Here is a 12,960-nt window from a genome sequence, read left to right as displayed (position 1 = left end):
CCAGATGGAAGCGAGTCGTAGTGGAGGGGGACTGGTTAGGTGTGTTATCCAGGAAAATGCAGAGTGCCTTGAGAAGTGTTGTTGGGAAAGTGTGTAGTGAAAATCAGGCGGTTCAGGCCAGGGAACTGAAAACTGTTAAATTGGCAGAGACCATGTGAGGTGTCTCAGATCTATGTGAGAATAACTGGATTAAAGGGGATAAAAATTAGTCGAAATTATAATGATACTAATTCATTGGGGCAGGGAAGGATGTGTTGACCAAGATAAATGGGTTTGGGGATCTTGGATAGTTGGTAAAACCAGGTAATGTTGGAATGGGAAACAATGAGGTTAGGGGTTGTGGAAAAGAGACAGTAGCCTGATGCTTCTTGATGGAGTCCTCTCAAGGGGTAAGTCAGGTGTCTGATAGCTGTTGTCCAGTCTTGGAAAGTAGAAATCAGTGCACCAGTCTTCAACAGCACCACCCTTGTCTGCAGATTAGATGGTGAGGTTAGGATTAATGCCGAGAGAATGGGGGTCAGTGTGCTCCAAAGGGATGAGATTAAGTGGTAAAGTCAAGATTGTTGATGGCAGTTGGAAATAGATCGAGAGAGCGAAAAAAAGCCAGTCCGAGGTGTCCACGTGAGGTAGAAGGCTTGAGGCAGTGAAAGGGGTGCTCAGTCAGAGGTGGAGAATCATGGTTGGAGGCTTGGAGATGTAGGCAGTGGAATAGACATTTGGCATTATAGCAGGCACAGAATTTGTTGAGTGTGGGCTCAGGGATACAAAGGTAAGGCCTCTACAGAAAACAGCATTCCACCTCAGAGGGGGGTAGGTCATAGGGGGTAAGTGAAAACCCAGCAGGGATTGGAATTAGTCAGGTGAATGGAGGGGTCAGATGGAGGGTTGAGGGAGTCAGAGATGTTGTTTGACTGAATTATCCATACTCCCCTACTTTCCCTGCAAGTCTGTATTTCTTTTCACTTCTATATTTCCCTGCTGTGGGTGGCAGGGTTGGCATAGCAATGCCTTTACAGCACCAATGATCAGTATCAGACCTGGGTTCAAATCCCATGCTGTCTGTAAGGAGTTTGTATGTTCACTCCACATCTGCATGGTTTTCTCTGGGGGCTCTGGTTTCCTCCCACCCTTCAAAAACAAACCAGGGGTGTAGATAATAGGGTTTAAAATGAGTGGCACAGACTCATAGGGACTCGAATTGCCCTGTTACAGCACAGTATGTCTAATTTAAATTTAAAAATTTAAATCTATCCTTTTTTTTGAAGGTCACAGTGGAATGTGCTCCACCACCCTGTAATACAGCAAATTCAAGATGGCAATGATTCAAGAAGTGATTAAGATATTGGCTCTTCAGGCAATGACCTAAATACTGACCTTTCTATTATTGGAAACACTTTAATCTATTTAGTCTATCAAAACCTTTGGATAATTATGAGAATATCCATAAATTTCATTTTAACCTCGTCTGTTCTAAGGAGAACAACACTAGAATATCTAGTCTCTTTACATTACTGAAGTCCTTCACTGGTCTTCTGCATCCTCTCTAAAGCCTTTACAACCTTCTTAATATAATGACCCTGCTTGAATACAGCTGATATCTTAACAAATTATTTCCCCAATATTTAGCTCAACTCCTTCGTTTGGTGCTTATGCCCTTTTTTGATAAAGCCAGAGATACCAAGGATTAACTTGTGTCAGATTCAAATTTTTACTTTGCACACCACAAGTTCCTATGACTTCTTAGAGCATAGTAGAGTTATGGCACAGGAACAGCCCTTCGTTGAATGATGTATGCATCAAACATAATGTTCAACTTAAAGTGAAACTCTGCTATTTGCCCATAACAAACATCCCTTTATCCCCTACATATTAATGTGTCCATCTAATATTCTCTTTATTTGTCCATTCAGAACAATTATTGTATCTGCTTTCACCACTAGCCCTGGCAGCCAGATCCAGGCACCTACTACTCTCAATGTAAAAAATGTGCATCCACTTACATTTCCCACTTCACTTTAAATGCATGTCCTCTAGAATGCAATGTTTTCACCCTGTCTACCCTGTCTGACTGTCTACCTATATATATACATACCTCTCAAAGTTCTATAAACCTCAGGTCTCCTCTCAGCCTGTATCTCTCTAGAGAAAACAAACTATGTTTGTCCAACCTCTCCCCATAGTTCTTAACCTCTAATTCGAGCAGCATTCTGGTAAATTGCTTCCAATGCCTCCACATTCATCCTGTAATGGGGGCTACCAGAACTGGACACAGTACTCTATGGGTGGCTTAACTTCTCTTATAGCTGCTCTTATACTCAATGCCCTGTCCAATGAAGGCACACTTGCTGTACGCCTTCCACTTCCATGATCACTTTCAGGTATTTTTGGTCCTGGATTCCCAGATCCCTCTGCACGTTATTACCTTTAAGAGGCCTGCCAATACCTGCATCATTTCTCCATTACATTTGACCTCTCATTTGAAGGTTAACCCTTCTTATGATAAGAAATAGAAAACTTCTCCTTTCTCCACCATCGATTTAGGTCTGTTTGATCATTCTAAAATGCCATTGTGTAGTAATTACACACAAAATTTGCATTGAAATTGTTAAATGCATTGATGCTATTCTAGCTTTACCAAAGGATTTTCTCATTTATCAGTGGTGGTATTGTCTTCTGCCATTTCCACCACCTACTACGTGATCCCACCACCAGAAACATCTTCTCCTTGCCTCTCTTCTCCACCTTCCACAAGAACTGCTCCCTCACCATCAATCATCCCTTGGTACCTACCCCTGTGACTGCAGGAGATGCTCCACTTGCACCCACATCTCTTCCCTCACCACCATTCAAAGGCCCAAACAGACCTTCTAAGTGAAAAAGCATTTCCAAGGATCATCTACTGCATCCAGTGCTCATGTTGTGATCTCTTCTACATCAGAGGGACTGGGTGCAGACTGGGAGATCACTTTGTTGAGCATCTGGCTCTGTGCTCTGCAATACTGTGGATCTCCCAATGGCCACCCATTTCAATTCCCCATCCTATTCCCTTGATGAACATCAGTCCAAAGTCTAATGCACTGGCAGACTGAGGCCACCCACAAATTGGAGGTACAACAACTTATCTTCTGTCTGGGCAGTCTCCAACTGGATGACATTTACATCCAACTTCTCTGGATTCCATTAAACCCCTCCCCTAACCTCACCCCCCCCCCTCCCCGCTTCTCCCATCACCTTTCCCCAGCTCTATGCTTATCATATCCAATTAATACCTTTTGTTGGTCTGGATTCCTCTTCCTGCCAGTCTTCAGTCTTTATTCTAACTCCTTCCTGTTCTTTGCTTAAACCTTGAAGAAGGGCTCAGGTCCAAAATGTCAGTAATATATCTTTACCTCCTGTGGATGCTGAGGGATCTGTGGAGATCCCCCATCATTTCGGTGTGTTTTTTGGAAAAAAATGTTTTCTTATTCTTATACCAAAATATGTCCCTTCACATTTCTCTGCACAAGGGTCTCTTTCATGTACATTCTCAATTGAACATTCCTTGTCCTTCTGATGTCTGTTGCAAAGCTATTTATAATTTATTCAACCAAGTTTTATGTCATCTCCAGACTTTGAAGTAATGCCATGCAGACAAGTCCAGACACATGAACAAGACTTAGGGTACAAATACTGACCCTTGGGGTATATAATTTTGTACATCATTTCACTCTGTAATGGATATCTCTTCCTTAATGCTTTTGATAGTCCTATGTGAACATTTGGTAGTTGTAGCCACCGTGATTGAAGTAAAAACACAATGCTGGAGACTCTTAGCTGGTTGAATAGTGTTCTTTATATAGCAAAGATAACAATACATAATTGACATTTCAGGCTTGATCCCTTCATCGAGGTATGAGCTCAAGCCCACTGTTCGACCTGCTGAGTTTCTCCAGCATATTGTTTTTACAATTGCTAGTTAGATTTCAGTGACCACAACTTTTCATCAAAATAATCCTTCCTTTGATATGAGATGCTCTCTGAATCCTTCAAGGAATGTGAAGGCTCCATATTAGTTGAAGCATTTGTTTATTTCTCAGGGAAGACAGAGTCAATACGCTATGTAACATGCTGCTTTAATTTTCCACCACTTTTACAATTTTTACATCAACAAATCAATTTTTTCTTTGACCCCCTCAATTATAGTATAACAGATTTCCCTCCAGTTCTCTTTTATTTTTCCTGAACAATTTGAAAACAGGAACATGAGGCAGAAATAGCTCTTTAGTGCCAAGTTGCCTGCATTTGGGCCTCTGATCTACATCCAAGATATGAATCATATAGATCCCTTACATTGTCAGCTTGCATTCCATGTCATTCTAAACTCTAATGGCAAGTCGTGCTCTGAGCATTGTGTGACATGGTTCTGTGGTAAGGACAGAACAATCCAGGGTCAATGAAAAGCTGTAAAGTCTTTGACTACAGACTGAGCTGCCCATCCAAACTCAAAATGACTCTGTCAATTGGAAACATTTAAATGTATTAAACCACTTAGAACACTGAAGAATACTTTAAACAATGAAACATTTAACAACCCCAATTTAATTTTAAAGATCTATAAATTAACTAGAAATTACCTTGCTCTTTCACAGTCATGTCTCTCTATTCAAACAAATGGGTTCACTGATCATTGGGCAGAAATGATAACACTCAGCAGGTTTCAGGGCAGAGATCATTCATCCAAATCTGCCATAGGTTCAGCAGACAGTTTCTCAAATATAAGTGTTGGGGAAATGCTGCATATTTGTGTGATCCCTTCATTTGCAGTTAGGAGATCCCTGAATGAGTGAAAACAGAGGAAATCTAGAATTTAAATGGAATCTGATGGGGAAGACTCAGCAGGCATCTGATGAAGGATCTTCGACCTGAAATGTTAACTCTGTTTCTCTTTCCTCAGCAGTCTGACCTACTGAATATTTCCAGCAGTTTCTGTTTTTAGTGAGTGAGTATCTCAAGTCAATGCTTGGAAAGGAAAATGCAGACAAATTTGATTGATGTTATAAAAGAAATTCCTTTTGGTAAGCCTTTGCAAGGCAGTATTGGAAATGAAAGAATTGTGGAGATATACTATAAATTAAAGAGAACAATATGTGTACATTCAATTGGTCTGATGAAAGCAATAATCATTATTAGGAGTACCTGGCAATGCTCATGGTGACTCTTGTCTGCCTTACAGGAGACACAAGTTGGAGCATATCATGTGTGTTACATTTTTAATGTGTTATTATGTGACAATAAAAAGAGCTTTTGAACCTTTGACAGTCACGACAACCAATGATTCATCTCCAATTTAATACAAGTTCCTTTTATTCATTTAGACCAATTTTTGTAAGAAAGCTTCCAAACATCAGAAACGAAAGAGCACTTAAGTTCACCAGAGCTGCGGGAGAAGATAGATTATTACAGACAAATATAGAAGTACAAGTAGCTAGAGTTATTCGGAATGTTATTTGATTACAATAACAGTAAATGGACAGTTAATGGAAAAAAATTGCTTGGAAAAGGGAAAAATAGCAAAGAGAATATCATTGCATCTCTAATGAAACTTTACATCAGTGTTTCTCAATCTTTTTCTTTCCACCCACGTACCACTTTAAGCATTCCCTATGCCATTGGTGCTCTGTGATTAGTAAGGTATTGCTCAAGGTGGTAGGTGGGTGGGAAGAGAAGGTTGAGAATCACTGCTCTAGACCCAATCGTTACTGAAATATTTTGCTTGATACAAATGATCTTTGGCCTATTTCTTTTAGAGTTATGAAAACGTGCACATAATGAGTCAATTAGGTATGATTAGAACAGTGGTTTTCAACCTTTTCCTTTCCACCCACCTACCACCTTAATCAATCCCTTACTAATCACAGAGCACTTATGGCATAGGGAATACTTAAAGTGGTATGTAAGTGGAAAGAAAATGGTTGAGAACCACTGCTTTACATGGTGTTCATTATGGACGAACACAAAATTATTCTCTCTGATGATACATTTTGCCATCTTTACATTGTTACATGACCGTGTAACCTTATTAAATGAAGTAAAATGCAAAGAGGGGAAGGTATGGGGAGAAAGAAGCAGCATGAGACATGTAAAACACCTGGAATCATCCTGGAGATAACTGAATGGAAATTAGGAAGAACTCTACTCAGTCCGGAAAATTAAGACCTATTAGCAACTCAAATAATAAAGCAACATGGTAGAGTTTTTATTGTGAAGAAGTTGTTCAAATAATAACTCAATAAATAACAAACAATAAAGCCTTAGAACCTAAAGATTCCATCTGAACAACCTTTGAATTTAAGAGAGAGTGAATGATTAATTGGGCAAAGACAAACCAATGACATGGTGCATCTGGAAAATCTGTGACACAGCATTTCATTAAAATAAAACTATTTCCTAAGGATAATGAAAATTATCCAATCTTGAAAACTGATAAGAATATGTTTGGAAGAAAGGGAAAGAAGCATTAAGCTAATGCTAAAGGAATAATGTGCAAGTACTGAGATAAATGAGTGAAGTGTCCTTGGATTGATTGAACTCTGTGGCTGTTGGAATATTTTCAATATATGTTAAGATTAGGTTTCAAGTACAACAAAGAGTTATGGATAATTGAGAATGAGAAAATTATGTGGAAATGAGAGATGGAGTAAAAGAATGAAGCCACTTGAAAAGGCTAGTAAATACTGGGAAATCAAAAAGATTCTCAACAGCATTCTAAAGGAATGCATTCTACTAAAAGCTAAACATAATCAAGCTAATCGATTCCCTCCAAGGTGATTTGAGTATCATGGATGAATTAAGAGCTAATGCAAAAATTATCCCTTGGTACTGAGGACAACTTGCTTACATTCCAGCTTTTTTTTTTGGGGGGGGGTGTTTCTGAGGTGACTGATGATGCTAATTTGGAACTGGGATAGTACAGACCTATCACCAATGTATATAGTTACAGCATCTAGAGTATGTAATGACTGTGCTTACAGCGATTGGCTGAGAGCTTAGCCACGCCTACTGTCTGGGCCTTAAAGGGTTGTGTCTCTAGCCAGGTCGGATCATTCCGGACTGGTCGGCCACCTGTGAAGAGCTCCTGTCTTTTGCTAATAAAAGCCTTGGTTTGGATCAACAAGTCTTTGGTTCTTTCGACGAGCTCTACAGGAACTTTATATTCTTCTATTGATAGGGCAGAAGGTACCTGATGTGCAAGTGGGTGATCAGCTTGTCAGGCCACGTGCTCCTTCAGATGTTTAAGCTGGACCTCTGCATGTTTCAAATCCATGGACTCATCCTATTCCTTCTCCACTTTGGGCAGCCATGCCCAGCAATTTACAGAAAGAAATGGGCATGTTGCATTTTTTGGAGGCTTTGAGCACAGTCATGGATTTAGGAGCCCGGTTTTGTGTCTGTGAACAATGTGGTTAAACAAATTTGGCAGAAAGATCCTCTTTCATGCTTATACATTTATGACTCAATGAGCTGTCCTGGCTGAGTTTAAATAGAGTCTCATTGCTGTAGATGCTGACCTGTTGGATGACACTTATGTTGGTTTGTTTAACCTTCCACTGATTGTGAATGATTTTATGGGGACAGTATTGATGTTAGCTTTCAATGCTTTATCGTGCCTATTATAGATAATCCAGGTCTCAGAAGTTTGGAGAGGACAGGGATCACTGCTGACCAGTAGACCATGAATTTAATGCCAGTCTAAGGTCATGATCTTCAAACATCCATTTTCTCAAATGACCAAAGTTGTGCTGGTGCATTAATAGCGATGGTGAATTTCGTCACCAAAGTCTACTTTCACTAAGAGCGATACAGGAAATGAAGATGCTAAATGGACAGGAGGACAAATGGGAGAACAGAGGAGAAAATAATGGAAAAGATTCAGAAAGACAAATAGAAAATATTGACTTATTAATTAAAATTAAAATAAATAATACGGGTTCCATATCCATGTAACATAAATCAACATGGAAGTGTGCCAATAATTGATTCCAGAGATGAAGTACCCCTGTATTATGAAAAGAGATTGAATTGATTAGGACATTACTTTGCAGTGTTTAGAAAAGTGAGATGTGATCTCATTTCAACTCCGGATTGTAATGGGATATGATAAGATAAGTGTTGTGAACTTCAATAGGGTCTCTCAAGTTGGAGCACAGTTGGGAAATTACTTTGAATGCCTCTGAGAAAGAAAAACTCAAACAAGTTTAGATAGTTGTAAAGAAGAAATTGTAGGATTCTTGACTTTATTGGTCTTTGCCAGGACAATGAAGCAGGCCCTAGAAATGGCTGAATTCTAAGTCAGGCAGGAAGAGAAGATTCCCACAATACAAGTAAACAAGTATTTTTTATTTTTAAATTAGGCATACAGCATGGTAACAGGCCCCTTCGGCCACGAACCTGTGCCGCCCAAATACACCGAATTCACCTACTCTTCCGGAGTGCCCAGAGGAAACCCACACAGACACAGAGAGAATGAACAAACTTCCTACAGAAAGCGTGGGATTCGAAACCTGGTCCCAGTTGCTGGTGCTTTAACAGCAATGCTCTAACAGCTATGCTAACTGTGCCACCCAGTCTTTTGAATATAAAGTTATTCAAAACAACATATCTGGTCAGCAAAATAATCAAAAAATGTTAATGACACTTCGAACGGTGTTGTAATTTTAAAAATAACTAACTTATGTATTAACCTATTTGAGCATTCCAGCATACAGTGCAGAGTTCTGGAATACGTTTTACAAAAAAGATATGGAAGTATGGCAAAAATATTAGGAAGGATTGAACATCTTAGGGCCTTTTTCTCTAGAAAATACTTAGACATGAACTATTAGATGTCTTTGTAATTAAGAAAGGATTAAATGCATCGGATGTTGAATGCTACTACATGTGGGAGATCCAAACCTGAGGCCAAAATATACCTACTTATATTTTTGAGAGTGTTTGAATTATTGAAGTTGCGTTAGGGGAGTGGTTGAGGCAAAGAGCTTGAAAATATCTGAAAAGAATCTTGGCAAGCACAGAATGGGAAATGGAAGGATGAGCTAATTGAATGAAAGGTGATGCATACAGGAGTAAAACCATGGTTCCAGATTAGTTGGGATGAGTGACTTGTTTTTATATATGTGTGTAATAATGCTATGAAATGCCATCAATAAACTTGGCTTGTAAAGACAGCCCGGTTGCAACTGATCTCAAAATTGGGATGAAATTGAAGTCAGGTAAGAAATTATTTTACAAAAGGCTATATATATATCACATATGTCATATTCTAATTTATTTGCAATAACAGCAATTACCAAACTATTTTTGATTCACAATTTTTTTGAACTTTATAAATGATGATTTCTTCCATTTCTTATTACAATCCATTGGATATGTATGTACAGACTGTGACATAATACTAAGTTTACCTATTATCACATTGGAATGGAGTTTATTTAGACTTCAGTTTACGTGCTTTATAAATTTTGTTCCTGATGATGGTCAACTTTAGAATTGTGACGTTCAAAAAGTGGACACATTTACAACTTTAAGTTCACCATGTGTTCAGTCATCTTGAGTAATTCATTCTGAATGATATGTATTTCCATGTGGAACTGTGCATTTTGCATATTAAGTGGTGAATGAGTAATCAAAGAGTTTGGGTAAAAGTTCAACATAAAGCAGCTCACCCACTCAGCTCTCACTTGATCTGTCAATCTATGAGACACACTAGAAGAGGGTTTCCAAGTGTAACTCGGTGGGCAATTGCAGAACTATCAGACTTAGGTACCTGAAAATGTTCATACCTGATGATTGTTCATATGGCCGTTGGTTGTAAAAATAATGACAGTGAGTTTATTGTCATCTACATATGTACATTAGACCGCAGAGCCCACCTCACTGACAAAAGGCAAAGGAGGAAAAACCCAACACCCAACCCCAACCCACCAATTTTCCCCTGCAGCCGCTGCAACCGTGTCTGCCTGTCCCGCATCGGACTTGTCAGCCACAAACGAGCCTGCAGCTGACGTGGACTTTTACCCCCTCCATAAATCTTCATCCGCGAAGCCAAGCCAAAGAAGAAGAAAAGACATATGTACATATGCACCAAGATTCATACTTGCTCCAGCAAAACAGATACTTTAAGAGTAAAATAAATTAAATAAAAAATAGATAATAAATACAAAATCAATGCTCAGCCACCATAGTGCAAGAAAAAAAGAGGCATTAAATTGCAAACAGGCCTTTTTGTGGTGTTGATGATTAGAATATCATAGAACCATAAAACATTACAGCACAGAAACAGGACCCTTCAGCCATTCTAGTCTGTGCCAAATCATTTTTCTGCCTAGCCCCACTGACCTGCACCCAGTCTATAGCCCTCCATCCCTCTCCCATCCATGTACTTGTCGAAATTCTTCTTAAATGTTAAAATTGAGCCTGCATTCTCCTCCTCAGCTGGCAGTTTGTCCATACTCCCACCACTCTCCATGTGAAGAAGTTCTCTCTAATCTCATATTCTCTCTAAACTTTTCCCCTTTCACCCTTAACCCATGACTTGTTTGTCACCTACCCTCAGTGGAAAAAGACTGTCTACATTTACTCTGTCTGTCCCCCTCATAATTTTAAACACCTCTATCAAATTTCCCCTCATTCTTCTACCCTCCAGGAAATAAAGTCCTCACCTGTTTAACTTTTCCCTGTAACTCAGTTTCTGAAGTCTGGGCAATATCCTAGTAAATCTTCTCTGCACTCTTTCCTGTAGATATCTTTCCTGCAGTTAGGTGACCAAAACTGCACACATTATGCCCAATTTGGCCTCACCAATGTCTTATACAACTTTACCATAACATCCCAAGTTCTATACTCATTACTTTGATTTATGAAGGCCAATATGCCAAAAACTCTCTTTACAACTCTATCCACCTTTGATGCCACTTTCAGGGAATTATATATCTGTATTCCCAGATCCCTCTGTTCTACCACACTCCTCAGTGCCCCACCATTTACAGTGTATGTCCTTTCTTGGTTTGTTCTTCCAAAATGCAACACCTCACACTTGTCTGCATTAAATCCCATTTGACATTTTTCAGCCCAATTTTCCAGCTGGTCCTGAACCTTCTGCATGCTTGGAAAACCTTCTATGCTGTCCACAACTCCTCAAATTTTAGTGTTATCTGCAAATTTGCTTATCCAATTTACCGCATTGTCATCCAGATCATTGATATAGATGACAAACAACAATGGTGCCAGCACCAATCTCTGAGGCACACCGCTAGTCACAAGTCTCCAGTCTGAAAAGCAGTCATCCAATACCGCTCTCTGGTTTCTCCTGTCTAGCCATTGTTGAATCTACCTCACCATGAATACTGAGTGTAACTACTAAGGGGAGGTTCAGGAGCCTGAAAGCCATCGGAAAGAAACTGTTTATGAACCAAGAGGTACTTGACTTCAGTCTTCTGTAACTTCTTCATGAAGGTGATAGTGAGTAGAGGTAGTGACAGGGATCCTTTATGATGTTGGCTGCTGTCTTTAGGCAGTGCCACACATCCTGTAGATGTCTTCAATGGATGGGAGGTCAGAGCCTGTGATGGACATGACTACATTTAATACTTTATGCATTCCAAATTACCAAACCAGGTTGTGATGCGATCAGTCAGTGTACCTGTAGAAGTTTGATAGGATATTTGATGACATGCTAAATCTCCTCAGGCATCTTAGAAAGTAAAGCCCTGGCCTCGTGGCTTAGTGGCTTGCCTTCATCATGTTTGCCTCATAATGCTGGGTCCAGGAGAAGTCTGATGTGTGGACTTCCAGGAAGATGAAGGTATTAACCTTCTCTACCTCTGGCCCATCAATGACCCTCAGCCATCCCTGCCTAAAATCAGCAATAAGACTTCTTGGTGGCATTAAGAGCAAGATATTCTGGGAACATCCAACCAGATCCTCGATCTCCATCCTATATTCTGACTCATCATTTCTAGTTAGTTAAGACATCTAAAAAAGACAGATTTTTCACACTTAAGTGCCTTAAGTGACAATACTTTTTCAACAGTTAGTCTCTCTGTAAGATGACTGGAAAAACTACTTTGAATGAATTTTAAATAAAAAGAACTACCATCCTAAAACACGAATTTATAACATTTATACATAAAATATTTAAATAAAAAACATTTCTTACATATTGCAAGGCAATCAAGAATTAGTTTAATGACCTTCATACAAAAGCAGAACTTCATCAGGGCAATTCACTTAACCTGAGCACTGTGGGTCAAGCATTGTTAAAAGGGAGAATGGAAGTTGTTCCCTCGAGCTGTGTTAATCTAGTCAGCATGAAATTCAATGTTCTTTAAAAGAAAATTACCTGTGCAGTTAATGTCATTTAAGTGTGACTCCAATAACATCAAACTTCATCAGTAAGCTAAACACATCTGATATAATTGTAATCTACTGGTGTAATAAGTTCTAAATGTTTAAGAGCTGATGGTAATTGTGACAGGATAGTAATCTACCAACAGATCTCAATTATGTCAATAAATTTGTGCAGTTATTCACAGACTCAACTTTAGATTTTGGGCTAATGTTAGAAGCAAACTAATATTGGAAGTGGAAAATTATGATTGTGAAATTTGAAGGAAAGAATACAATTAGAAGAAAGTATTACAATATCTGAAAGCCTTAAAGGGTGCTCGCTTCGGCAGCACATAGACTAAAATTGGAACGATACAGAGAAGATTAGCGTGGCCCCTGCGCAAGGATGACACACAAATTCGTGAAGCGTTCCATATTTTAAAAAAAAGAAACCCTTAAAGGGTTGAAGATATTTTAATCAATTAGCAACCATTGGCAAAGGTAATGAAGTGAAGTGAAAAGAAATAATAAAAAATTGCCTGAATGGATTGAACATCCTATCATCTGACATGCTGCCGATGAGTCATGAAATGATAC

The 12,960-nt window shown here is 39.1% G+C and overlaps 1 long non-coding RNA gene and 1 other non-coding gene across 33 annotated transcripts in view; one reads left to right on the top strand and one right to left on the bottom strand.

Annotated features, from left to right (window-relative positions):
• LOC138744395 (uncharacterized) overlaps nt 1–12,960 on the bottom strand; it is a 461,764-nt gene that overhangs the window by 117,281 nt on the left and 331,523 nt on the right. For 3 of the 32 annotated variants that reach the window (XR_011345489.1, XR_011345488.1, XR_011345494.1), the window contains exons 6-7: nt 5,176–5,201; nt 4,614–4,638 (exon numbers count right to left, since the gene is read on the bottom strand). The exons of the other annotated variants lie outside the window; for them this stretch is intronic. This is a non-coding gene — a long non-coding RNA (uncharacterized lncRNA). The remainder of the gene's footprint in view (nt 1–4,613; nt 4,639–5,175; nt 5,202–12,960) is intronic. 32 annotated transcript variants of the gene reach the window in all.
• Nucleotides 12,698–12,804, top strand: LOC138745122 (U6 spliceosomal RNA). The gene has a single exon (XR_011346051.1). It is a non-coding gene; the product is annotated as a U6 spliceosomal RNA (small nuclear RNA).

Source organism: Narcine bancroftii, chromosome 10, assembly GCF_036971445.1.
Source record: "Narcine bancroftii isolate sNarBan1 chromosome 10, sNarBan1.hap1, whole genome shotgun sequence".
Lineage (NCBI taxonomy): Eukaryota > Metazoa > Chordata > Chondrichthyes > Torpediniformes > Narcinidae > Narcine > Narcine bancroftii.
This window is presented reverse-complemented; position numbering and strand designations above follow the sequence as displayed.